Below are 23,484 nucleotides of genomic sequence, written 5' to 3'. Positions count from 1 at the left end.
GGCATAAGCGCCTGCCTTGCAAGCAGGTAGTCGTGAGTTCAATCCCCAGTACTGATAAAAAAGAAAAAGACAAAAAAAAAAAAAAAAAAAAAAAAAAAGAAAGAAAGAAAGAAAGAAAATTAATCATAGAGTGTCTAGTTTTCATGAGACTCTTAAGCAGTTGGATATCTGGGTCTGAAACTCAAAAAAGATAAAAATATCCCAATAAGAAAAAGGAAAATCTACATGGAACTGAGTAAGCAAGATGTGAGCACTGACTGGAATTTTTAAAACATCTTTTCAGTGGCCCTCATCCACATTCTAAGACATTAACAATGCAATTCCCAGGCTGAACAGAAACTGTTCCCCCAAACCCCCTTGATTCCCACTCTCCAGGGCTGTAAATGTGGTGGTATCTGAGGCCTCCCTTTGGCCAGAGCTGCCCTCTAGCCTACCCCCCTGAACTCCCATTGCTAAGAAGATAAGTTTGCTTTCATCTGCTTTGTGAGTCAGGGCAGGACTTGAAGCAGTGACTGAAAATTAAAATGAAACTTGTCTTGGTTTGGCATTTAAAAAATTACAGCAAAAGATACTTTCTATCCTTGGTAACCATGATTAATTAAATATTCAAATTATTCAAATAATGATACGTGGTCATTTCTCTGCAGTGTGGGAAAATAAGAGTCCAGTCTCAGGTGAGTTGAGCGTAGAGCGTCTCCAAGCTTGGGAAATGCTGCAGCAGCTTCTTAGGGCCACAACAATTAAAGTGGGAAGTAGAAGTCCCTGCCCTCTCCCTGTCCCATGTAATCACAAGAAAGAAAGAAGCTGTAATGAATAAATCTGGAAAGGTACAGGAAAATGTACTTTACTATGAATATACTGGGAAGACACTGGGAAAAATAAAAGCAGGTGTTGTCCTATGGTGGAGAGCTGCCTCTAGCTCCTTAAGTTGCTTTGATATTTGTATGCAAATGCCAGATCAGAATGGTATTTCCAATGCATATGGATGAGTATTTGAGCTTTCAGAAAAACCTGAAATGGAAGGTGGGAAGAAGCAGCCTTATACTATTGTAAATGACCTTTCTGGGGATAGGAAATGTTCTGCTACTCAATATAATAACCAGAGTGCATTGAAAATCACTAGCAAGTATTCATTATTAGCATCCGGGTCTCTAGGGGCAATCCCAAGCTCTTTATGAGTGCTGGTCAGAAACGTACCAATGAACCTGGGGTGAATAATATTAGGCCAGTCCTGTCAAAACATTGGTAAAGCTCAATGAAAAGAGCACAGCTATAGACTGACATTCCTAGACTCTGACATTTGCATTTAGGAAGGAACTAAGGGTCCAATTTAGATACTTCACTAAAGGAGAAGAACTCAGGTATCACAAGCAGTATGTGTAATTGGACATTTTCCTAAGGGTTTCTCTTGTATTTACTTTCTTAATCACTCTGAGTGAGTGGTTATGTTAGCTCTACTTTTCAGAATAGGAATTCTGAGGTACAGAGAACCAAAGAAACTGTGTAACAAAAAATTCCTGTATTGTAGACATACGTGTGTGTTAATGGCATGACCGGATTGAAGCCCACAACAGCCTGCCTTCCAGGAACCTGCTCTCTGCCTATCCTTGCTTATTCTTGTTAGGGTTTTTCTGAGGAAAGTGCAGTTTGACACCCCTTGATGCCCACTCAGTACTGCTGAACTCACAAGATCCATCCTTTCCCAGCACAGCAGGGCTCATCCGTGGGCCATCAGCAGCTGGCGGCAGCTGAATTTCCTCACCCAGCTAGAATCCTTTGCTGATTTATTCCATGGATTGTTTCCCTTCCTGAAAAGACAAGGCAGTATTTATGGAATGGGGCGGCTGAGATGTAAGAACTAGCTGAAGTATTTTAAATAGCGTTTTAATGTGTCTCATCTTCACCGTAAGATGTTAACAAGCTGAATTGAAGTGGACCCATTTTCCAGGTCTGATTGCCTGGACCACAAGAAAGGTAGTGGTACCAACACAGCCATTTGATGGTAAATACCACTTTGCACATAAATGTGGAGGTATGTACGACCTCCCCTTGGCCAGAGCTGCTACGTAGCCCACTCCCCTCAACCCCCAGTACTAAGATGATACATTCACTTTCATCTACCTCGTCATCTTTGTCATCAAATTTCCCTCTTTTGCTTCTCCAGTAGAATTCTGGAACCTGGCTAGAAATTGGCTTTGATGTTACTATCCCATTGAAGGTCATACATTGTTTTCATCATGCTGCTAGGAACTTTGTCTTAAGTAACCCAGGGACCCCTGAATTCTCATGCTTCCCAAGTTCACTCTTAAGAGGAGAATAATGATAGAATATGCATGTGTGAGATCCACAAAAACTAGTTTCTTTGAAGAAAGGGCTGTTTTGCACAATGGAAGGGAAGGACAGACTCATTTCAGTGCTTTAGAAGAAAAACACTTGATTGCTTACAAAAAAATTGGAGGATCTGTGGTGAAGGGACAAAAGGAGGTGCAGAGTTTATGGTCCTTAGGAAGGAGCCAGAGTGTGCTAGATAGAGTCTGCCTTGTGGTAGGAGGCCGTGATCACATAAATGAATCCACACTGCCTATTTTATTTGCACTTTGTATTTTTCTCGCACTTGATAGTTCTTAGACCCTTCTATGTCAGAAGCCCTGTGTTGTTTCATGGCTGTATGACTGTACACATAGTTTATGAGTAATTCTCTTGTGAATGGATAGGAAATTGTTTCCAGCTCTTTGCATTACATAAGATGCTGCAGTGATTATCCATCTATAACGTTCTTCCTTCTGATTTTATGATGTCTAAATCCGAGACATTAATTCCCATTTCTTAGTGGAGCAACCAGAAGAAATCTCTGGCCCTCCATTTATTCTCCATGCTACCTTGGCTCTGTCACTTAACCTCTGAATTTCCTAATGTAGAAACTGAGAATACCTGGCATACCTGTTTATATGTGCACAGCACTGTCTTCTAATACCATTGTGGATTTGAGTGTTAATAAATAAGAATGATTGCTGACAGCTGGGGAAGGCCTTCTGCAGCCAAGGACAGGCTTTGACACTTCAAGTAATTTTCTCATTTAATCCCCACAGTTCTACAGGCTGATATCATTCTTATCCCTCTTTAAATGAAAAAGTGAAGCAGAATGAGATTATTACACAACAGGCAGTAAACAAGTCACAGAGTCACTGTAAACCCCATATTCTTAAATATTTTAATAGATTGTCTCAATTTAGTATGTGAGCAAAGCTGTTTAAAATAAAAGTGAGAAAAGACTATTCATCTTAAAAACATTCCTTTGAATCAATACTAACATACAGAATCTGATTTTTATCAAGAATTTAAAGTTGAACTGCAGGAAATTGAAATGCAGTATAGTATTATAAGCAGTGATGTGGAATGCACGTCAAACGCTCTGGGTAGAGTTCCCAGTCCTACCACTGTAATTAGTCACTTTTACTCTCTGGGATTCGGTTTCCTAATCTACTCATAATGAAGTCAAGGTGGGGGAGGGGAGGCATGCTTTCTGTAGATATTTCTGGCTCTAAGTTTTCATGATGCTTCGCGTCTCTATTTGTGATCATCTACTTCTCTTTGTATTTTCTGATGTTGTGCTTCGATGTGGGACTGGAGAACACAGGAATAGGCTCTACATGGCTCCGGAACTCCAGGTCTGGCTGTACTTACTGAAGGGTCAGACCATCCTTCTGGCAAGAAAGCTCTGGTGCAGCCAAGAGGCAGAGCCAGAGAGGGAAATGTCTCTTTGCCAAAAGCTGCTGCAGATGGAGAAGCCAGTCTGTCTGGGCAGCCCATGACTTTGAGAGGAGCCATTTGGCAAGGTTATTGGCAGGAGCTGCCTTGCAGCATGAGTTCTGGAGACAGTCCTGGGCTGGAGTGAATCAGGGATGCAGCAAAGGTGGCTGGTGGAACAAATAACCATCTGGTGAGCAGGGTGCTGCTCATCTTGCTGCACTGACTGGGAAGAGCGGGTGCCAGTCAGTGAGGCTAAGCTGTTGATGACATGATCTGACAGGCACAATAAAATGTCACCCCTGCCACTGTCTACTCCCTAGAGGGGGTGGTAAGTCCCATGCAAACCTGGCTCTTTCAGAAATCAGGAAGCTCCCACTGGTCTCCATTGTTACAAAGCAGGAACAAAGTTCACCAGCTCAAGACCAAAATTTTTTGTCAAATGCTATGCAGAAGTGCCGGTGAGCACACTGAAGTACAAGACTCTATCTTAGATCTCCCAGTAATTGAAAGTCCTCTTTCATGAGTGTCTTTAGTCATACTGTAATGATTGCTTCGACGTCAGAGATCAATTCAAAACATTTACCTTCATGCTCCTTTTTACTTTGAGGAATAACCAGAAGTAACATGTTGCCAAGTGCTACAGCCAGTGAGCAAAGTAGATGAGGACACACAAAAATGTCTTTATGAGCTTGCTTTTCTGCTGGATGGCACCGGACAGTCAAAGTCACTGTATTTTTTTTAATCACATTTCCCTAAGACACTTGTGAAAGAGGTCTTCCAGAACTGCTTTATAAAGTGGCAAAAATAATGGGGTAAGTATGCCAGAAGCAGGAAGGCAGGTATTTTGATGGAGAATTAATGGCAATGTCTTTTAGTGTAATGTATTTTTAAAAACTTAAACACAATGATTTCATATCAGACCTTTTATGTAGGCAGATGATACTATGTCTTCAAAAGGTTATTAACCATATAAGCCAGACTGTGTGAGACTGTGCTGTGTTTAATTCAATATTACCACGAGATAGCTGAAGTGGTGAATCAGAGCCTTCCCAGATTCTACCTCTGGCAATATAGCTCTATGGTTTTAGGCAGGCCATACAACCTTGCTGAGTATTTTCTAATCTACAAAAATATGGGAGCAATCAAGACATGTTGAGAATTAAATATAAACACATATATATTCCCATGTATAAATATATTTATATTTAAATACTATAAAAGAATTCTCTCTTATGCATTTGGGACCAACAGTGAATAGTGAATTTTTAAAAATTAAGCAAAGAGTCATCAATAGTGATGTATCAATTTTAAACCATGTTTACTCATTTTTATGAAAGGCCTAATGAAGAATCGAGGTCTTTAATATGGACCTAATGACCAAGGATCGTATTTTTCTTGCACAAGCCATATCCAGAGTTACAAAGATCATGTCCAATTTTGTTTTACTTGGACTGCACAAGAACATAGACACTCAGTCTTAGTATAGATTTTTGTTAGTTTCCCAAATTTGTGTGTACTGCATATAATTCAGCAGTCATCATCTTTTGACAGCATTCAGCTTACATTTCATATGAAATAATCATTTTCTTTCTTTTCATGTCATTTGTAATGATAATTAAATGACAGGTATAACCAGCATATCAAGACATTTTAGAACAAATGCAACTGACTGCCAGCAAAATGCAACTCAGCCAAAAGAAGCAGAAGTAAGATGAGATAACAAAGAGCAGCCTACTAAATTTTACCTTTGTTTATAAAACACGCTGTTGGCCCATTTTACAGAAAGAATAGAAGGCACTGTCCATCCTGATTTGGTGAGGTACAGATATGTTGACTTTCCACCATGCCTGTGATGACGCAGGGAAAGCCAGTGTCCACTGAGTGTGCACAATACATCAGGAATTGGTTTAAGTCCTCTGTATGCTCTAGGTGATATACATACTTTGTTTATATGTGCATATATATTCATAGGCATGTGTACATGTGTGTATACCTCATAACAACCTTAAAGCAGCCTAAAGTTAACTAGGTGAGGCTTTCAGATCTTATTCACCACTGTTCATCCATCAGCTATTTGACAGTGTCTGTCAAATAGTGTGTATTATACACTTTTATGGACATGAAGGAATGGACTTACAGTCTATTGATGATTAATCTAAGGCTTAGTTTAATCTGCCAAGTATAAGCAGATCCAAAATTAGAATGCAGATATGTCTGACACAACATTGTATGTTCTTAAGGACAAGTTTAGGAATATTAATTTTTATTGTACAAAGCTCTTAGATATATACTTTGGATTCCATATTGCATTACAAGTAACCCAATAGTATTAATAATTTGACAGTATATCCATTTTGTAAAACAAAATGTGGATATTCTAACATGAGTCAATAAGCTTTTCCTGAAAAGGGACAAATGTAAATATATGTCCCAACTGCTAAAGTCTTTCATTTTAGTGTATGGGTTTGGTTGTTTCTAGTGAAAGTCCATTTTTAAAATCAACTTGTACCCTTGTGCCAAAATCTGTTGACTTCATTTCTTTAAAAAAAGCCCCCCAAATGTTGATCTTCCCAACAAGTAACTGCAGTGACTGCAGGAGGAAAGCCTCACTGACCAGGCATAGCTCAGAGCCTTGGTGAGACACTGACAGGTGGAGAGAGAGGGGTAGCAAAGACTTCCCTTATTGGGAATGGAGTCTTCTCTGATGCTAGGAGATGAAAGAGAGCAAGAAAAATAACATGATGGTTCAGGTTAGAGATGTAACCATGTGCTCACTGAAACCCTCCCACATCACCATAGCTTTTCCAAATAGTGTTCTTCCCGGGTTCACTCAGCAGTCGTTTTGAAAATGTTGGTTATATGTTAGGCACTGTGCTTAAAAACTCGGACACAGATCCCACTCTTATAGAACTTGCATTCTGCTAAGAAGGCACACATTAAATAAAAACAAGCATTAATGTACAGTAAATATAAATCTGGTTAATGATGGTATGAGAGAACAAATTGTATGCTCCCTGGTAAATATTTGAATTGTTGAAAATGCCCTGAAAAGAAAAACTAATTTAGCTCCAGCTCCACATATAAGCATCTTAAGCATTTTTATGTATTTCCTTCCAAATTGTGCATATATGTGTATGAGAGAGAGAGACAGACAGACAGACAGACACAGGCACACAGAGACATAGAGAGAGGAGTGAGAAAAAAGTGATGAATTAATGGTAAAATGCTGCAGTTATATATAAAATAGTATCATATCTGGAATTTATTTCAGCCCCAAATATATATACTACAAACGTCTTTCAACAATATTCTATAGTTAAACCATAATTTTACCTGCTACTCTGGAAGTTTAGATTTCTAGGTTTTTCTATTTGCTATTGTGTGTTATTACTGACATGATCTAAGTTACAGCTTTGGCTATTTTTTAGAATAAGTTTCTAAAGACATGATTGCTGGGTTTAATGATATGAACAATTAAGTTTATGGATAATTTTAATAAATTGCCATCTAAAATAGATGCACCAAGGAGTGCCTTGATAATTGCTGTGGCCCTTCCCTATCTTTGTTATATCTATATGTTGCCTCTCCTTCATATTGTAGATTTTAGGATGTTTAAGCTAATTTCAGGGAACTTCTGAGAGGAGAGGATTAGAGGCATATTCCTAAGATATAGCCATTGATCTTTAATTTGGTCTCATTGGCCTTGTCCCTCCCAGAGCTCGCTTTCTGAGAGAAGAGGGACTAAGTTCTTAGCCTTTGCTAGTACATACATGGATGAGTAGCTTGTCCCCTGGGACTCGCTTGTCTACCTAGGTTAAATAAAATTACTTTCATGGTTCCAGGGCATCATTTGTAGATGAGTAGATGAAACCTGGTGACCCAGAAATGTTAATTTTCTTCAAAGTGGTAAGTAGGTAACTTCAAAGAATGATTGACCCAGTATGACAAGCAGTGTGATTGTTTAATGAGATAACCTCTCATGGGGTATCAACTTGACATTTCTGAGAGCTGTGCTAACTTTTTTGTTGTTGTTGTTAATGCTTTGTGTATTTGAATACCATTTGAAGCCAGGCAAAGCAGAGAAAGCTATTTCTGTTCTCCAAATGTGGTGCCATGATTTTATGTGAATGAAAAGGACCAGACTTGCAAATTGCCCTTGAGGTTATATTTTTAGTGAGCAGTTTTTATCCCATTTTCTTGACTTCAACTTTCAGTAGTCCATGGGGATAACAGTTAGGAGTCAGTGTGAAGTCCCAGTTTATTTGGCTTGAGTGTGGGCTGCATTTCCCCCACAAAAATGTCATTTAAAAATACAATGCATGACCTATATGTCCAGTTCATAAAATATAAAAGAAACGTTGATAGGCAGTATAGATTCAGAGAACAAAAGCTTGCCAAGGTTTTACCTGGCCCTGAACTTGTGCTGTTGTGAGAACAAATGCAGTAGCAGTGGATCTAGTAGGTGTGTTACCTCTTCAGAGGGTTAAAAGTATCAAGGTCCTTCCAGCATCACTGAGTTCCAGTGGAGGTTTGGGAGCATAGCATTAAAATCTGCCTTTCACTCCCCTCCTTCTATCTCGGAAGCAAGTTAGGGTGCTGTGAGAGAATACTGAGTTGGGAAGAGAGCTCTGTGTGGACATGCTTCCTGAATTTTAGCAGTAACACCAGTTTTAAAACAAAAGATGCGGCATGCAGGTGTGAGAGACCTGCCCAAAACTGGTATAAGAGAAGAGATTGGCACAGTTCAGTGCTTCCAATTGATCGCTCCTATGGTGGCGAGTTCCTAATTCCTCCTCCCGCCCCCTTGTAGGGTCAGAGATCAAAGTCTTGCCAAGGTCTTGCCAGGACCTGAACTCTATACGCTGTTATGAAAAATGCAGAAGCACTGGGGTTCTCACACTGCGCTGCCTTTGCTGCCAACAAGCTTACTCAGTCCCTGAGCTTCCTCAGCACAATTGGAGATGGAAATTTTCTGATCAGAATTTTTCCTGTAAGTCTTAGAAACTTGGGTTTGAGCCCGCTCTGCAAGCCAGGTGTTTGCCTTTTCCATTTACTTGCCAAGCAAATCGTCTTTGAGTCACGTCACTCCCATGGGTGGTATTGATCTAGACACTGGCACATGCAGAAAAGGTCAAAAAAAGAAAAAGCAAAATTCTCACTTTTCTTTGTCCTGTTCCCAATTTTCCTCTGTGCTTGTGAACCTTAATGTTTTCTGTCTGTCTTCTCATCTCTGAGTGTGTCCTAAGTGATGCTCAAACCATCAAAGCCTACTTGTGATGGATTTTTGCTGCGCAGGCCATCCCCACTTCTCTCCCCTGCCGTGTTGTCTGTCCCTCCCTGGTGCCTCCAGACTGTCTCCAATCCTCATTTTCTTATTTTTTCTTTCCCCCTCAGTCACTCAATTTCCTAAATCACCACAATTCTATGAAGCGTGGGTGTTATCCCCACTTCACAGTGTGGAAACTGAGGTCTGAGTTCAGCCAGGCAGCCAGAACCAAGTAGATGCTGCACACTGTCACCAGAAAGGACAGGTGCCTCTGGAAACCAAGTGGCCACCACTGTTCTTCCATAGCTGATGGCACGGAGAACAGAGCTATATCTTAGGAATATGCCTCTAATCCTCTCCTTTCAGAAGTTCCCTGAGATTAGTTTAAACATCCTAAAATCTACTATATGAAGGTCTTTTAAAGTTTATGAACTGGACATATAGGTCATGCACTGTATTTTTAAATGACATTTTTGTGGAGGAAATGCACTCCACACTCAATCCAAATAAACTGGGACTTCACACTGACTCCCAACTGTTATCTCCAAGGACTGCTGAAAGTTGAAGTCAAGGAAATGGGCTCTGTGCAGGTGCCTCTCTTGCAGGTGCCTATTAAATGGTTTTTTAATTTTATTTCCTTTGTCTGAGAGTAATTTGATAACTTTTCTGTAGTTAGGGCAGCGGTCACTTATTATTTACTTGGGAATTTAAACCTGCAGGTTCCTGTAAACATGTTGAAGTCAAACTCTCCTACCCCCCACTACGGGAATTGTCAGAAGATGTGCTTATGTGATATTTGTTGTCACTTAGAATTTCTCCCACCTCTTTAAGAGCATAATGTAATATTATTCTTTTGTCCATTCATTTGTGGGTTGTCTTCCATTCCTTTTTTTAACTATCCAGTGTTTATTGAGCTACTGAACTCCCATTCATGTTGTATGTTAGTATCAATGGGAAAAAAATATGTAAAAGTTTGGTTTATGTCTTGTACTCTGAGTAACTACTTTGAAGATGATGTACAGCATAATTACTATTAGTCTGTCATTTGATTATGAAAGTTTTATTTTTCTATAAAATAAAAAATTTTAAGTGTTTATTAATATTGAAGAAGAAAGACCCAGGGATATAGCTCAGTGTGGCACAGGTACCTGCCTGGCAAGCATGAGGTCGTGAGTTCGATCCCCAGTACCAAAATAAAATAGAATTTATTAAAAAATGAAGAATAAGAAAGACATAAAGAAACAAGGACTATATTTTTTTAAATGAAAGGTAGCCCTATCCATGTTATGGTATGTGTAGTATAATTGCTGTTACATAAACTCCTGTGTGTATAAATAAATATTCTATGAAGGTCTGGAAATGCATCAGGCCTTAGGTTTAATTCCTAGCACCACACACACAAAAGGAGGGAAGGAAGGAAGAAAGGTAGAGAGAGAGAGAAAAAAAGAAGAAAGAGAAAGGAAAGAAAAAGAAAAGAAAAGGAGGAAGGAAAAGAAAAAAGCCGGTGAAATTTTAAGTAACTTCTACTATTTATGTCTTTTGTAATGTATCACAATTGCAAATAAGTCATTATATTTATATTTTATCACATTGTTTATATAATAAAAGCAATCCATCTTTGCACTGAGAAACAGTTTGTGAAGTGCCTACTATGTGCAGAGCACTGGTCTCTGGGTATCAAGGCAGTAAATGTTCCCAAGTCCTTCCTTTTACGGTGAAGAAACTTGTATAATTGTTCAAATAAAAATGAGTATGAACTCTGAGAAACCAGTGATAAGTAGAGGTTAGGGACTGTCGAATTCTGTGGTGAGAATCCTTTCCAAAGTCTCTCTCTTGGAGATCTGGGTGAAAGGGTTTGGCAGTGAGCTTGGCCTTACTTTCGGGGTCCCTTTGGTCCTCGTCTCTAGTGAACCAAGAAAGGTAAGATGATACCTCTGACCTCAGTCAATCTTTTTATAAAAGGGCTGGGCAAGCTCTGGATGAGTCAGTGGAAATCAATAGCAAGGACAGAAAACCCATCTAAGAAAAAATGTCCGAGAGCCGGCGGGTCAGAGCCAGCCCCACAGCACATGAAATATCTCACAGTCTTTGTTTATTGACACAGAAGGTGGTTTTAATTACCCTGAAGGAATTTCTGGCATGTTCTGCCAAAGCCAGTCTTAAAATGTTTAATCAGTGGATTAGTGACAACCAGACCTACTAGAGAGGTCTGCACAGAGAGCCAGCTGGTCAAGAGGCATGTACTGCAGTGTGGCTGTTAGTGACAGTATGGCATGCTTCACCAGAGATCCACAGAGAAGAAAACGCCACCATCCCTTCAGAAGATGATCCTCACCTTACGAAGTACGGTGTGTTTTATGTCTAAGAAGCCTTGCTTTTCTTCCTGGGTTTCATAATCTAAGCAAACTCCATGTCCTGTTTTGTTGTACTGAAAAATGCACTTCTTGAGTAATTAAATTGTTTTCTAACCCCACAACTAATGACTTGAAAGAATTAATACGCTTTCCCAAATGTAGGCCCAAGGAAAATTTATACTTAGGGTAGCATGTTTCTTGCTTTATCTCTTTCTGGTGTACAACAAAATAGTTTAAGAACCAGAATAGGAAAAAGCAGAATGATGGTCATCACATCATAAAGCCATTTGGATCTACTGAATCAGTTGAGGGAAAACTATAGTCTAAGACAAATGTGAAGTCCCTAGAGAATCTGTGTCCTTGGTTTTTGTCTTTGCTTTTGAAACTCTCAGTTGAACCCCTCCACCTGGATGTAAAATCAAGTAATGGGATCAAATATACTTTCTCCATCTCTACAATGTGAACTGCAATGGAATTTCTTTCTTTCTACATAAAAATGTCCTTCCCATGTCCTCCTCTTGCTGCTTTCCTAGTCTACATATGACGTAAATTCTATTCTCAAATGCAGATAAGCATAAGAGAATAATTTGCACCTTGAGATGTGAATAAGAATCCAAAGTAACTTTTCACAGAATCTGCTGAGCCCCACCTTGTGTTTAGCATCTCTATGTGTTAGTCACTGATACAGTGAGCTGATGGTGTTCCTTGTTGCTTTCGTAAAAAGGTGTTTTATGCTATTTCATACTGACTCAAACTGATCTTGGAATTTGCTAGTTTTACAAGAAAGTAAGTCCGTTTCAAACAAAACATTTTAGTCATCAGACAACTCGGTTTGCTGAGTATGTGGGTGTATGCCTGCAGTCCTAGTGCTCAGGATGCTGAGACAGGACGATGAGCTCAAGACCAGGCTAGACTACATAGTGAGATCCTGTCTCAAAAAACAAGCAAGCAAAAGACTTGCAAATGCTTCCACAGATATGTTTTTGCTACTGCTGTTAATTTTCAACTTCAAAGAATCCTCTTTCATATTCCTTCAGCTTGTAACTAATTTGCTAACTAAGTTGATGCAGAATGATCACATTTTGGGGAAGGAAGGGGCCATGTAAAATAGTAATGCCATCTTATACTTGTGAAGTGACTTTAAATTTCTACAAAATATTGTCACAGCTCTACTATATACAATAAATCTGAAGACTTATTTTCATTTTTTCATTGAGTAAACAGATACACTGGAATTAATCAACTGGCTTGGAATCACATATTTACTTTGTAGTTAAGAAAAGACTGAGATTCAGAGATTCCAGTTGCTAAAACAGAACCTTTCCTGTGATAAAATACTAGATAAGTTGCCTTTTACCAAATTCCCAACTAGATAAGGTCTCGGGGTTAGGGGAAGGTGCTCATTTTTCCTGTATCTCTCTACAAGGTGCTGGCCACCAGCTTTCTTTCACGAGACAATTTAGATGGCAAATCACTGTATTGTATTTGCATTCCATCTGGCAAATAGTCTCTAGCCAGTGGTATGAACCTCAAATAGTTGAAGTTTAGTGATTATAAAGATACGGAGAAGCCTGTGGACTTACTTCTATTTTGTGGCTATATATTGACCCACATATCTCACTCACAAAGATGAGTATTTGAAAGAAGTGAACATATGAGTGAGACAGGTATTGGACTGGTCCTTGCCAGCATCATTCTAACCCCTGGAAACATATCAGGGCAAGGAACTACATTTACTGAGCACCTTTTATGCACTGTATTTGTCTTCATCTTGTTTCCACTTAATTAGGTGAACAGTGAAGTCTTTAATAAGAAATGGAACTAGTATATCCTCAAACACAGTTGCCTTATGTAAGGTTGGAACAATAGTAACTTGTGAGGATGAAGTGAGCAACAGTTGTGTCATGGCTAGTTCAATCCCTGACGTGATTGGGAGTGTTGATAAGTGGCTGTGTGGTTGCTTTTTGTATTTCTAGAAGATGTCAGTAGTCATAAGTATTATTTGCTCTGGACCATATATGTTGTCGACTTCTCTAATCCCTAGGGTTCAGTATTATGCTGAAAAACATTCTTAAGTAAGGACACAGGCTCTAGAGATGACTGAGTTGTATGCTGGCTTCACCACTTATTAACTCTGTGTTCTTGGGAAAATTAATCTCTCTACGCCCAGGTGCATCAGCTGCAAAATGAGGATACCAATACTTACCCTAAAATGATTCTGAGTATACAACAAGATCTATAATGTGCTCAGGACAGTCCCAGGTGAAAACGTATTTGCTCAGTAATGGTAGCCTGCATTTTCACTACTGTTGGTATGGTTACTTATGTGTTAAAATATAGCAATTGTGTTGAAGACAGTTTTTACTACAAAATAGAGTACAAATAAGTTAAGACTCCCACTTTAATCTTTGATCAAGTGTCTGCTTTGTGTGCTAGTGATTTAATCCTTTTAAAATGATCTCTTGGATTGGACTTTTGTGAGAATCTAAGCCAACTATTGCCCTATTCTGAATATGAAATAAAGCACTGATGAATCTAAATCTACTATCTATGGACCATCTGTAGGATAGTTACTAAAGGTACTAGCTATAATATATTAAAAAAATCAATGACAACAGATTAATTATAAACCTCCCTTTTTATATCAGTGGTTATGTTGCAACTTTCCAAAATTCCTAATGTTGGTTTTATTTTTCACTCTTGCATTTTTATACTCTTGTATTCCTTCATTCATTGCTCCTAATCTGATGAAACTTTGCCTAAAGTGCCAATATCCTTCCCACATGGGCTCTCTTTAGCTAAATGAAAACCATGCTCTTGCTACTGTAACCTTTCCAAAACCCCTGACATGAGTGGCTGTTGTTTTCAAACTTTAACGAGCATTGGAATCACCTGAAGCATTTATTAAATACAAATTGCCAGACTCCACCCCTAGAGTTTCTGATATAATGGGTCTGTGCAGGGCCTGAGAGTTTGGTTTGTCATAATTTTCCCAAGGACTGCAGCTGCTGCAGAGCAAAGAAACACCTTGAGAGACACTTTCTGTGTCCTCAAAGTCAGAGGCCAGTTCATTTCCAGTTGAGGGGCTGAAACAGAGGCAAGGTTTGAACTGTTGACCATGTCACCTTATTAGCCTAGGTTTTTCCAAGAGCAATATCACCCCAGGACTGGGGGCACATGGGGCTATGTAAGTGCACCTGCATGCATGTGGCCAGAATACAAAGAGTCAGTACCTCCTAGAGTCTACAGAATCCAAGACAGAAAATAGTGGCACAATAATGAAGCATGAATTATCCAGATGAAAGCACCTATGGAAATAACGGTATTCATGTCATTTATATCTACTATTTGAAGTAGAATACGGAAGTATTGAGTAGTTCTCATTGCTTAAAAGTTGTCAAGAGCCAAGTAAATTCACATCTCAAAAAGTTACTGCAATGAAACATAGTTTGACTTGCAATTGTAACAACTAAGAATACATTTTCACTAACCATACATGGAGATAATTAATTATGACTGGTTTTAAAATTACCAGCTAGTCTAGACAAGAGTGAAGCCTAGTTTATTGATGAAGAGAGATCTTTTCAGTAGCCTCGTGAACAAGGCAGATTAAACATTTTAACAAATGAAAAGGGTTTGGGGTCTGGAGATAAAGACAAACAATATAGGATCTTGCATATAAGGAAGAAGAAGAGTCTTAATAAAAGGGTAAGTTTGAGAAAGAAGACCTGGGAATCACTGTATAACAAACACACCTGTATTAAATAGGTAAATGTGAGATGCTTGTTATAACACTGCTCTCGTTATAACACCCGGCAGATCCGCTTGTTTGGGTGACATGGCACAAAGACTTGTAACTTTTTATTCATGTCTTGAACAGTGTTGGCAAGGTTGCTGAGCTGTACAGCTTCTACATTTGGCTCTATGTTTAGGCCTTGGAAAATAAAATTTAATATGAAAGAACTATATTTTGGTTTAAGAAACAGAATCATCAGAGATTTCTCCCGTAAAATAGTTTGTAAGAGAGGTTAATACAGATCCAGGCAGATCAAAAAGTAAGAACCGTCATAAGAGAATAGCTTTTTCTGAGAGAAAAAAAAAAAAAAACCTCTTCCCTGATGTACTATAAATCAAATGAAATTTAAAAGGTGGTCAAAGACCAAAAACATGGAAGAAAAAAGTGCAGGTGTGTGTGTGTATGTGTGTGTGTGTGTGTGTGTGTGTGTAAATGTATGTGTCCTTTCCATTGGCCTATGTATAAAACTGTGTCAAACACTGGTATTCTAAATGAACTATGCAATCTTGGCTTTGTATATACTTATATAGACTATACAAATATTCCTTTCTTTTTTTGTCAGTGCTAAGAATCAAACTCACAGTCTCATGCCTGCTAAGCATGTCTTTCACCACAGATCTACATTTGCAGCCTCCACAATGATATTTCCTAATATAGTTTTAAAATATAAGATGAATAGAACCTGGGTTTATTTTTAAATAAAAATTTTATTTAAAATAATTAATTATTGTTAAATAATACTTCAAATAAATATTGTTAAATAATATTTAAAATAAATATTGTTAAATAATAAAATATTTATTTTAAGATAATATTTTAAATAATAGACCTAGGCTTATTTTTAAACAATAGACATATGTGATAGGAGGAAGAATTCAGCTCTTTCTCAGCTATAGAGAAGTTACATTTTTAAAACCTATTTTAACAAGGGATTTGTATCTGGTGTGTTTTCACCATACCTTTTTTACATTTCTAATAAACAGGTTTTTAGTGCGTGCCAATACGATATTGAGAATTTAACTTTTATTTGGTTTGCTCTTGATGATATTAACTTTCCGATAAAACTGGAAAAACTCAGAAAGGATTTCCAGCTTTTATACCTCCTATTTTTTCTCTAAGACGGGGAGAGGAAGGGTAGGATTGAAGTCTTTTGTTACTTGGTCATCTGTATGTTGCATCAGACTTAAAATTTCCCAAATCCCAAAATATGCAAGTGAGACACGGTGGAGAATCAGAATTTTAAGAGCTTGTGAGGAAGAACAGCAAGAGCTTTCACTGTTCTTCACCAAATCCAGATGTTTCTGAGTCAGGCATGGTGATGCTTAGCTGTAACCCCACTTATTTGAGAGGCTGAGGCAGGAGGATTCCAAGATCAAGGGCAGCCTATTCAGTTTATTGAGATCCCATCTCAAAATTAAAATAAGAGAGGCTAGGGATATAGCTTAGTGCTTTCTGGATTTGATTCCCCAGTTTTCACAAGTTTAGCTTCTTTTCAGAAATGAAATCCATTAGAATTTGGTTAGGCTTGCCTTAAATTTTTAGCATAAATTTAAGATTATTTAACAGAAAAATCTATCTCCAGTTTCCAGATTGGCACTCGTCCTTTATTTATTGAATACCTATTTAAATAACAGTATTTGTTTACGTGCCATATAATATACTAAGCTCTTTACATGCATTAACTATTACGATTTAGCAAACACATGATGAAATACTTTATTAAGAGTGTTTTATAAAAGGAAAAACTGAAGCTTAAAATGCTTAACTAACTTGCCTGAAGTCACTCTGCTAGTGAATAGAAAGGCCAGTATTTGAAAACTGGCAATCGGTTTTTAAAGCCTGTGTTCTTTTTGCCAGCGTTATAACATTCATAATCTTTTTCATATGGCTGCATAAAGATGAACAAAGTGATCTGAAAGGGCCTTTCAAACTCCATGGAACTGTTTACTAGCCTTGCACGTGTTGACCTGAAGCGTGAGTCACGTGTCCTATAACCAACCCAGAATAAAAAGTGTAAAAATGAGGTCAGCGACATGCGGGCTGACATTACTTGCCTGGTTAGAGACTCTTCTAATTTGTTGGCCTTAGCATGTTAGTAGTCAACAGTAGTATTCCCAGGAGGACCTATTTTTGAAACAAAAGAATGTTAGATGAGGTGGATCATGCATTTGGTCTTGCTATGTTAGAAGTGCTCAAACTTTCCTGAGATCGTTAATCTCTCTTAATCCCTCCATGCCCCTCTGTACTATTCAGCACAAAATGAAACAGAGGTTTGGCAATTCTCCAATTCTTTAAGAAACTTGCCTCTTAAAATGGCTAATCCAAAACCTTAATTTGGCTCTTTAAATTCTGGACCATCTAGTAGACCTGGGTTTGTGTGTGCGTGTATGTGAGTGCTTCTTTACTTCCAGTTTTTTCCCCACATACTCTCTTCCTGTAACTTACAGATTCCTAATAATCCCCAACACAATCACTACATTTCCAAACTCTAACCAAAGTTAGAATTTCATCACAAATTTAGGATCATAGTGTGTGTGTTCGTCCTCTACTTCCACTTTGTCTGCCAGACCCTCTTTCTACAATTTATGTATTTCTAACAATCCCCAACATATTCGCTGCATTTATCCAGACTCTTAATGAAAGTTAAATTTTTGTTGTGAATGTATGGTTCTCTAAACTGTTATCACAGAAGGAGGTCTGTAGTGCTGGCCAGTACCGTAGCAGTCACTGGTCACTACTGAGGATGTCTGGAGAGAGGCAATTGTGAAATCTTTTGGCACACAGAGCATATCTCTACTAGAAAAGGAATGGCTGATTCGTCAGCAGGCAGAACAACAATGAACTAACATAATGAAGTCTTCTGCATCATAGTTCAGTTCCGGAGGCTAATTGTTAGTTTGTTTAAATCTTGCTTGAGGCTGGATAAAGGGATTTTCCCTTTGGAAGCCTGGAGCTGGTGTGAAAGGCAAGACTATAATTCAGCTATAAAAGCAAAATGAAAACAGTTTCATGTGCTAATGGTCACTAATGACCTCTAATCAAGCTATGATTTGTGAGGGTAAAATAAAGAAATAATTAGTTTGTTCGCTAAAGGTTGTAAACAGTAGAATTTATCATCTGCTGATCATCTTCTCCAGTCGGTGGTGTGTTGAGCAGCTATTGTTGGTTCTTGAGATTACATTTACATTCTGTGGGAACCTATGATGTACACAAACTCTATTAATTCTTGTTCAAGTAAAGGAAAAACACAGTGATCTAGTGTGGGTCATGGAGCAATAATGATGCAGGTTATCTCAGTGAGGCGTGAAGCAACGAGAATGATTTCATTCACACAGAACAGGACTCCTTCCTTATCAGTGCAGTAAGAGCCTGTAATTATTTATGGACAGTGTGTTGGTATCTCCTCCATTTGAAAGCAAGCATCTACCTGTTTCTCTTGCTTATCATGTACCCCATTCCCTAGTGCAGTGCCCAGCATGGAACAAATATGATCAGTAAATATTTATTGAATGTTAAATAAAATCCAGACCCAATAATTATTGCTTGAAAACAATAGTAGCATGTAGAGATTGTGAAATGCTTGGTAACAAAATTACTTGATAACAATGATCTTAAGGCTTAGTAGATACCTACCTGTACCTTACAGAGCCTTTCCACATAGAATTTCTTTCATATCGTCTTACGCCCATTTCCACGCAATAGTTCACTTCAGCCCTTTAGTGGCCTATATGATAAATAGCGATCTGCTGTTTCTTTTAAAACTACCAATGCCAAGCAGCAATGTTTCTTATACTCATTATGATAGTAACCAAAGTTCAGGTGTGAAATGACACACTTCATAGAATCCAAAGGGGAATGAGGTTTAATTCACAGAAAAGCCTTGACAATAGTGGTCATTTTTCATTTAATCAGTTGATATTATAGGTCATTTGCTATATGCCAGGCATACAGGTAGGTGTCAGGAATATGGAATGACCAGAATCTCTGGGACAATACATTACTCAAAGAATAGCAAAGATGAATGTATAATTGCAGCTGTGACAGTCACTCACTCTCAAGGAAGAGTTGATGTGCTGTAAGAGTGTACAATATGATGGTGGAAGCCTTCCCTGATGGAAAAATGATCACTAAATCCTAAAACTGTCATAGGAATTGTGTTGAAGAGGAGATGGGAGGAGGTCCAAGCCAGACAGAATCACGTGTTTAAGGAACTTACAGTGTAGTAAAGATTGTGTGTTTAGTCAGAGAAGAGAAGATGGACAAAATGTCTTGGATTCCCAGAGGGAACCTGATGGTAGTCACTAGAAAGAATCCACATCCTGAAGAACCTCGAAGGTATACGAAACTTTTTTGGTTTCATATGGTTGGACTTAAAAGAAATTTGAAATAATGAAATGTGTGGAAGATGAGGGACAGTAACCAAATGTTTTTCAAAATGGTCATTCCGGCAAAGAAAATTTTTTTTTTTATTTTTATTTTATTATTATTATTTTTTTTTTTTTGGTCGTTTTCGTTTTTTATCGGTACCGGGGATCGAACTCACGACTCCCTGCTTGCAAGGCAGGCGTTTATGCCGCTGAGCTAAATCCCCAGCCCCCTTATGCGCAAACTGTTGACACGAGGCGGGGCTCGAACCCACAACCCTGAGATTAAGAGTCTCATGCTCTACCGACTGAGCTAGCCGGGCTTCGGCAAAGAAAATTGATAGAGATGTACAACAGATTCAAAAAACAAATCATTTTTCATATGAACTGACAAAGAATGTACGTAGTGTACACCCATGTGGTGCAATCCCTGTGTACAGCATGTGCCCTTGCAAGAGATTCGAGATGGGCTCCCCTATGGTGCAATGTAGACCACTCTGTGTTGTGTGTGTGCACACTTTTCTGGACATAAATTAGCATCATTAATGCACAATGTCACATTAGACCTGGTTTACCTCCCAGTCATGCATCATTTTAGCACCGTCCCCTTTGTACTGTACCCTCCACCTTCAAAGGCTGTTCTCAGGTCTCCTTTTCCTTCTCAGAAGTATGAGATTTGTTTTACTGTTGTGCTATTAGAGTGATCCTCCACTTAGAGTCTAATCTGCCGTGGCTTTGTGCCTGTTTGTCAGGAACTTTGAGAATGTATTAAGACATTGTGGAAGAGAAGCTCTGTTTTGACAATGATTATGCCTATTATCTATTTTAATAAATGTAAATTGCTGTGGAGAAACAGACCATTTTATTCCACTTGAATCTTTTTTCAGGGAAGCTGGAATCCTTTTTGTGTGGCTTAGATGTATTACTGTCATTTTCCCTTCACTGAATTGAATAAAAACACTTAAATCAGACCTTTGTTATTGCACCCTCTTGCACTGTTTCCCTAATAAATTGCTGTGATTTTCATCCTAGAAATCTATATTTTGTAATATTTGCAAATTTATCAGTAGTCCCCGAATTGGAACTACAGGGTAAACTTGGTACCAAGTCAACATATTCATCTTTTGTGTCACACATGATACTTAAGACATAACAGCAAACAAGGCACTAATTCTGTCTGTAGAAAGCTTACAGTCATTTCTCACGGTTGGAGTGGAAGTTTGTAAGTAAGCAAGGGAAGATTTAGAATTACTGCTGTGGTTATGAATTAGTACTGGAGACATCATTTTTATGTAACTACAGGTGATTACGTGTAGAAATATTTATATGTGTGCCTGAGTTTGTAGATACTTATTTCTTTCTGTGTCAGATCTGAAAAGACATACTAAAAAGCAAAAACAAAAACAAAACAAAGCCAAACTATTCCCTGATCAGAATTTTTTTTCTTGCCATGCTTAAGCACATACTCAACCATTGAGTTGTACCTTCTGCCCTAGATCTTCATTTCCAAAACCATTATCCAATAAAAGGAACCAGGAATCCTTAGGAAGAGGATTGATGGGATTATTAGAAAAGAAATTATATAAGGTGAGCCTGAAACCCCTCAAAAATCTACAAAAGAAGCTCTGAAAAAGAAAACACGTTGATGGGGATATGTCAGAGGGACACAGGAGCTAATTAAAGAGCCCCAGTAGGGCTGGGGGGTGTAGCTTGGTGGTAACATGTACAAAGCCTTGGGCTCATTTGGGGGGTGGGTGTGTTCTGAGACTGAATGGCTAATGCCAGAACACTTTAAGCAAGAATAATATTAAGTTATTTCCCAAATCATCATAATATATACCAGTGGTACATGATTGAACAAATTAGTGAATGAAAGAGAAGAAAAAGAGCCCAGTGAATGGGTATGAGACCCCACTCCTCCAGTTAGGCTCTACATGGTGTACGATGTGGGCAGGAGAGGAGGAACCTTACAGTGGGGAATACTGACAAATACTACGTCAGCCAGGTGATCAAAGTCAACATGGACATAATGTGCGTTGATGACAGTACACTTGCTTGATGTGATGTGATAAAAATGGCACTTTAGGTTTGTTGTCTTCAGTCATTGGAAGAACATCAGGCAAACCACTGCAGAGGGGCATGCTACCATTATGCCTGCCTGGTATCCTCCATACTGCCGAGGTCAAAGGCTAGGAAAGCCTGTAAAATTCTCATAGCCAAGAGGATCCTCATGAGACATGACAACCAAGTGTAATAGAGATGGGGCTCTAGATCAGACAAAGGTCATTAGTTAAAAACTAAGAAAATCTGACTAAACTGTAGACTTTGCTTAATAACTGTGTATCAGTATTGATTCATCAAATTTCACCAATATACTATAGTAATATAAGACGTCCCTAACAGCAAAAACTTTGTAAGAAGTATATGTGTTCTCTATAATATCTGTTCAACTTTTCTGTTAATTTAGAGCATTTTACAAGTGTGTTAATAAAATGTGTAAGAAGTGACAGCCTGGTGAGGGAAGTCCGTGAGTAGGTGACCGGCGCAGCCCCCCAGTGAGACAGAGGACGCTCTTGTGGGTAACAGGTAACTGCCGCTTTATTGTTGCCGGTTCTGGCTTATATATCTGACTGTGGCCAATCAGGCTGCCACGAGGGCTGCCACGAGGAGGCAGGGCTGGAATGGGACACGGGCTCTGGCTAATATACCCAGCTGTGGTCAATCAGGGGTTGCCACAGAGTCAGCACGGGGCGAATACGGAGTAAGCACGGGGTGCGCACGAGGTGGCTAATTTGGAGAGGGACGTAGCGCATTGCGAAAGCTGACATGGTCCTTAGTCCCGGGCGGGGTGTGTTGAGCGCCTGCGCCCGACAAGTAGGCAAGTGTAACACAGGTAGAATGAGAGCAGTGTGGACAGAGCTATCGGGAGAAACATGATGGGTCGCTCAAGAGAGCTTTCAAATCCTGATTTCCACTTTACGGAGGCTCGTTAACCTTGCTGAGCTTCTGTTTCCTGATTGCAAGTGATGACAGTGCCTGCCACGATTCAACAGAGGCTGTGAAGTCAAATCTGGGAAGCTCAAACACCCAGCTATGAAGTTGAGTGATGTGTTAAATCAGTTTCCCATCAATAAATAGGATAAAAATAGTACCTACCTCAGAGACCTGCCCATCATCTGGAGTAGTAGGTGTAAAGCCCTTAAAATGACCTCAAGTACATAGTGCTTAGGTGAATGTGAGCTGCAGCCTCTGCTGTCTTTTTACAGGTTAGTGGTAAGGATTTGCTTAGGGCATACCTAGAGTTAGGCCTGTGGCTTGTATTCTATCTCTACCACTGACCAAGCATATGCCCTATGGAAGCAAGATAACGTCTCTTGGCTCTCAGGAGTTATTTTCCCCTTGAATCCCATGCAAAGATATATCAGCTTTTTCTATTCCTCAACTGAGAATAGAGGAAGAGTTAAGCAGCTAACAGGAGGGTGACGGGTGTCTGTTCCCACAGAAGGAACAAACTCCAAAAGCATGTCACCTTTACAGAACTGCAAAGAGTTTCAAAAGGCTGCAGTGGAGCCTAAGAATGGAACAAGAGAAGCAGGCAGAAAAAGCAAGTCTGTCCCACATAACTGCATGTGAGGGATGGAAGGCCAGATTTAGGATCTGGGCTTTATCCTGGAGTCTGTGGAAAACCAAAGGCTGGTTCTCAGCAAGAAGACAACACGCAAGACAGACCTGTACTCCCAAAAGAGCACTTGGGCTGCTGGGGAAAAAGTGAGCTGGATGTGGAGGACAAGTCAGAAGGCTGTTTTAGCTGTACAGGAGTGAGATCATGGCGGCCTAAATTATGATAGGGAATCCAGAAGTGTAACTGAGGGATTCGAATGATATAGACAACAAATAACAAGAGGGAAAAGAATGACCTTGAAATTATGCGAATATCTGTTCCTGGTCAAGAGT

The 23,484-nt window shown here is 39.1% G+C and overlaps 1 protein-coding gene and 1 non-coding gene across 10 annotated transcripts in view; one reads left to right on the top strand and one right to left on the bottom strand.

Moving 5' to 3' along the window:
- The window catches only part of Ppp2r2b (protein phosphatase 2 regulatory subunit Bbeta), a 452,685-nt gene that overhangs the window by 187,561 nt on the left and 241,640 nt on the right, over window positions 1–23,484 (top strand). The window lies entirely within an intron of this gene.
- Trnak-cuu (transfer RNA lysine (anticodon CUU)) lies at window positions 19,780–19,853 on the bottom strand. The gene has a single exon. It is a non-coding gene; the product is annotated as a tRNA-Lys (tRNA).

This window comes from Cavia porcellus, unplaced genomic scaffold (assembly GCF_034190915.1).
Source record: "Cavia porcellus strain 051 isolate PalLab524CR breed Dunkin Hartley unplaced genomic scaffold, mCavPor4.1 scaffold_21, whole genome shotgun sequence".
Lineage (NCBI taxonomy): Eukaryota > Metazoa > Chordata > Mammalia > Rodentia > Caviidae > Cavia > Cavia porcellus.
Note: the sequence above shows the minus strand (reverse complement) of the source record. Positions and strands in the feature narration are given on the sequence as shown.